Source organism: Anabrus simplex, chromosome 1 (genome assembly GCF_040414725.1).
Source record: "Anabrus simplex isolate iqAnaSimp1 chromosome 1, ASM4041472v1, whole genome shotgun sequence".
NCBI lineage: Eukaryota > Metazoa > Arthropoda > Insecta > Orthoptera > Tettigoniidae > Anabrus > Anabrus simplex.
In genome coordinates, this window is record NC_090265.1 from 1478077419 (window position 1) to 1478082794 (window position 5376).

The window sequence follows — 5376 nt, forward strand, 5'->3', positions numbered from 1 at the left end:
TTGTTTTTTTTTTTCTCTTCATATCCTGTAGTAAAGCCGTTTCAAATTCTGAAGCAAGAAATGGAAATCGGTAGATGCTAGGACTTGAGCTGGCCTGCTGGCTGTCATTTTCCTGTTTATTCTTTAAAATCTTAATATTGGATTTTGATCAGGTGGTATTCTCAAATTTTTGGACACAAATATACATAAACTTGGCACCATCAAATAAGATTTGAATTAGTGATCTTAATGTAATTCTGTTACCTAGGTGGCAGGTTCCCTATCAATTGTTGACTTAGACTTTTATTAAATATTTGCATTGAACTTAATTTTATCCAAAATTTTCCTTGAATATTCTTACGTTGCTCATTCTGTTAATTACCGTTGGTGTAGGCTGGGAGGGGGGGTCTAGTTCTGAAGGTTTTTTGTGCCATATGCTGATCTGGAATGTGAATGCATGGCATCTTGCTTAGGAAGGGTGGGATCTGAAATTTCTAGTCGTCTTTATTATTTGGCTGTTATTTGGATCATTCACTTTCTTTTCTAATGATTAGCATACAAAAGTATTCAAAGCGATAGAAGACATTTTTCAGTTTGATATATGAAGATGTATCCGAGAGAGTCTGCAGTTGATCCTGTTGGTTAACTCGTAAATTCAAAGTTTTAAATACTTGGTACTTCATTCACACTTGTTCAAATGCAGGTAAGTGTAAAGAGTACCTCTCCACTTTACTTTCTCATCCTGATCCATCGATGTTTGATCTTGAATATGAAAAGCCAAGCTCGGTGTTATGATTTGTAGCACAGTGGGAACAAGAAAAGCAAGTCGAGCTTCGTTTAGGTTGCTGATGTTAAGTGGAGCGTGACTTGGACAGGAGTGCAGCAGCCAGAATCTGTAAACTTCTGGAGGGGATAAGTTAACTGAATGCAGCCAACAGAAGACTTGTTATCATGCATTGATAGATTGTTGAATTTGCTGATTTCAACGCTCCCTTACATGTAATCATAAGTAATAAATTTCGTATTAATCTGTATTGAAGAGCAACATAGTGTAAAACAAAAGCTAAAGGTTTCCATCTATTTAACACTTTGTTTTAACCTTAAGAAAAAAAGGTTATATTTGTTGAGACTAGTCTTGGTCTTACCAGAGATGATTGTGTTGGAATCAAAGTAAAATAAATAAATAAAAATATTTGTGAAGAAAGCATTAAATTCAAGAAGAGTAAAGATTTAAAACACTAGTCACAATCCTGTTCTGTGCAAGCTCTTAGCTTTCCTCTAATTGGAAGACTGCACCTCAGACTAGCTGAAGCACTAAAATATCGGCACTAGAGAAATCTTCTAGAACTCGGCCCAGCTGAAGCAAGTGTGAACAGGATGTGTGTATTTTAAATCTTACTAGTCTCGAATTCCATGCTTGCTCCATCTATATTTTGTCTATCCTTTACTTTGATTTCGACTGATGATAGTCTCTGGTAAGACTGAAACTAGTTAAAACAAATATGTAACTTTTTATGGTTATTAGAAACAGTGTTGAATAGGTGCGTTTAGATTGTTTTACACCCTTGCCAGTTGGCAATTTTTGATGCCATTACCATTTACTTGACTTGTGGAGAGGTCCAAATGCACTTGTGTGAGGGAGCTCCACTACTTTGTCTATTAAAGGCATAAGAGGATCGTCCATGGTTGACGGCGTCGACATTATTCCCCCCTCCAGTATTTGTCCAGATTAGTTTGTGCTAACATTATGGGAGTGATATTTACATGTATATCAGGACTTTGGTGAACAAAATAAAAGCTTCTTAATGTAGGAGTGTTGATTGAAGCTAAAAGTATCAAAGAATCTGACAAAACTACTTGCATAACTAATTGCCATATTCAAACCAGGATGTAGGCTAGGTAATCTGTCAGGTACTGTACCTTCAACCAGTTTTATTTGTAAGGTGGCCAGACGTTTCCCTCTATCTACACATTCAATGTAGACTATGTCCGATGTTGCGTATGAGATCTTGTGGGATCTAGTGATTATACATGGCGATGTATTTGGCTGAACTTTTCCTAAATTTTTGAAGCGTTGAGAATTAAGGCTGCTGACGATGGAAAATCTTGCTGTTATTACTCTTTCACTTACTCTTTCACTTTCCTTTTCACCAAAATTTGACACTTACGCTAGTTATTGGCCACTTACGCAATTTTGTTTACTTTCTATGAGCTAGAAGGGAGGGATCTAGTTCAAAAATAATTTCTGATATGTTCTTGGGCTCTATTCTGTAAAATACATGCAAATGGACAAATACAAGAAAAAATTTAACAAGACTGAAAAGAATGTTGCACCAATGTACAGTTACTGGACTCTACATTTTTATAAATATGATTGAACTACTACTCATCCATGTATTTCATTTTTGATTCATAACGAGGCCATATATTTCAGCTATTATCTTGATCAAACTCCACTCATTTTTCATCACAGCTGTAGTCTGTCTCCTTCACTTCATAACATCTGTGGCAAAGAATATCAGAATAGGGAATGTGTTCCTTATGAGCTTCAGATATTTCTTACAGAACGTGGAACATTCCCTGACAAACATCGAAACATATCTTGGGTTCAGTCTTGATAACTCGACAGCATATGGAGCACCAAGAGCCTGCTTCTGTTTTTGTGAATAACTTTAGCATCACTGGTCTCCCTAGGTTCTGATTAATTTCTTTTGTTTGAGCAAGTCTACTTTCATTGCTTTTTCTTTTCACCTACATTTTGATTTTTTTTCCTTATGTTTGGGTGTATCTGGTCACTCAAGGTATTCTCTAATAGGCCTATGCATCATTGTAGGCATTTATTCGTCTACGAATATATAGTAATAAATACGTCATTTGGATGTATTGTGTCATCTTGGATGGCTGATTTGGACGTATTGTGTCGGTCTCAGATGGCTGAACAGTCCAATTCTGGATGCACAATTTTATTGCAATGACAGCACACTTTACTTGTTGCAGCAGATGGTTGTTCAAGAGCACCATCCCTCGCATTTGCTCGTTCTTTCCTGTAGTTCCTCTTCTCAGCTTCTAATCTTTTATCTTGTTCTAATGTTCAATTCAGTTTTATACAATGCTGCATCATTTGGGCCTATCCTCAGCTGTAGTTCCTCAGTTGACCGTATCAATATGACACCTTTTGAGATTACACTTTAGAACAACCTTATATCTTTCAAGCTGCCCTCCATGGTTATGCTGGCCATTCTTTAGTTGGGAGAATACACTATTTTCTTTGGGTGCAGTGTATCTGGCACGCGGACGATATGACCAGCCCAGCTTAGGTGATGCCCGACTATCTTTGCCTCCATGCTTGTAGCGTTGGCTTCCTCCAGGTTACTAATGTTCATTCGATCTTGCCATTTAACTTTCAGTATTTTCCGCAAGCATCGTTGATGGTATTTTTCCAGTCATTTTAGGTTTCTCCTGTAAGTTGTCCAGGTCTCAACCATAGGTAAGAGTAGGAATTGCAACAGCATTGTAAACGTACAGTTTGGTTCTCGCACTGATATGATTGTCAAACAACTTATCCTAGGAGACGACCGAAAGCTGCACTAGCAAATCTTAAAACAATATTGGATTTCTGCATCATTGTTTGCACATGGAGATGGCTTCCAAGGTAAGGAAAATGACTTGTGTTCTGCAGAGACTGGCCATTGATTGTAATAGCAGAGTCTTATTGGAATTTGGTGCTGGCTGGTAAAGGATCTTAGTCTTATTAATATTAATTTCCAGTACGATACTTTCATGTGCTTGATTAAAAGCACTGAGGATTGATTGTAGATCTTACTCGGTGTTGGCTAAAATAACTGTCATCTGTGTACTGAAGCTCTATAACTGACACTGGGGACACCTTGGTCTTAACTTGCAGTCTGTTAATAGATTTCCATCAGTTTTATACAAAAGTTATACACCTGATGGCAGTTTATACTCCACTAGGTGTAAAGTTCCAACAAATAGAACAATGTTGGAGCAATTACACAACTTACCTTGACTCCAGTAGAAATACAAAAAGGGTCTCCTGTCTTGTATCAGCAAATGTGCCATCATGCAGCAGTCTTGAGTATCTGTACGTATTTGTTTGGACATCCAATCGGAGCTAGAATTCTCCATAGAGCTTCTCGATTAACAGAACCAAATGCCTTGACAAGATCTATAAAAGCCAAGTACAAAGGTTGGTTTTGCTATCTGGACTTTTCCTGCATGTGTCTTGCACTGGAAATCCTATCTTCTGTTTGAAGACTTTACCTACTGGGAAAGGCCTCACTCTTGGCACGGTTTGTAGATTGCATAGGTGGAATACCACGGTTTAGCGAATTGCTTGGTTGAATTTCGTGACCACCCGTAGTGTCATTTCGTCTGGAATCGATACTTATTCCTGCAGATGTGGAAGCTTGACCGCTTGGTTGACAACAATTGCTCTCCACTGAACTTCTTGATCTGTCGGTAGATACTATTGAAGGTTTTTATTTATTTATTTATTTATTTATTTATTTATTTTTTTACTCCAAATGTTCCCAGAGACTGAACTAAGTGAAAATCTGTTATCCTTGGAGATTACATCCTTAATTCCTTTGAACTTTTTCACTCTTTCCTTTCCACCAACAGTGTTGATGAATGTGATGTCCATGGAAGCAATTTCGTCATGTTCGTATTAGGGGCACCTTTAAGAGTATTTCCATTGACAGCTGTACTTTTACAAAGGCATTAATACAGCTTTGGGATTCAATGGATACACGAGCCTGAAAACTGTTAAGTGTTCAAAGTTTTGCGGCTGATGCTATTACTTCGTTCAGAAGTGGTGCAAATGCCTTTATTCAGAATTTCACCTGGGTTTTCTGTGTAAGAGTTCCCCCACAGCTTGATGCCAACGTATTTTGATTGCCTGAAAAACAGCTACATCTGCAGATTCCTGTTTCATTTGGATAGTGTGTTATTATTTATATTTGTAATTCATTGCACAAGACACTCAGCGAGGTGGGATTTGTGACCATCAACAAACACCACAGGCAATTTAAACCTGAGAAATCAGAAACACGTCGGCAATATGTTAATAGAATATCTGTCTTCATCCACCCTGTCACTACGAGCAAGTCTCCAGTGGGAATTGATTTGGAATCCTCTTGGGAATTCTTCTCTTTGATGCAAAATCATTAGACAAGTTTTGCCTTGTGCTGAAAATGTAAACATTCCTGCATCAATAGAATATACATTTTTTACCTCTTTTTCCCTCTAAGACATGACCACACGACCTGCTGGACATAATCTGAAACCAGTTTAATCTCCGTTATATGCTCTAGATCAGGGCCTCTCAAACGCCCAAAATCTCACGCATGCAGATCGAGGCACAAGAGCTCCGTGCAC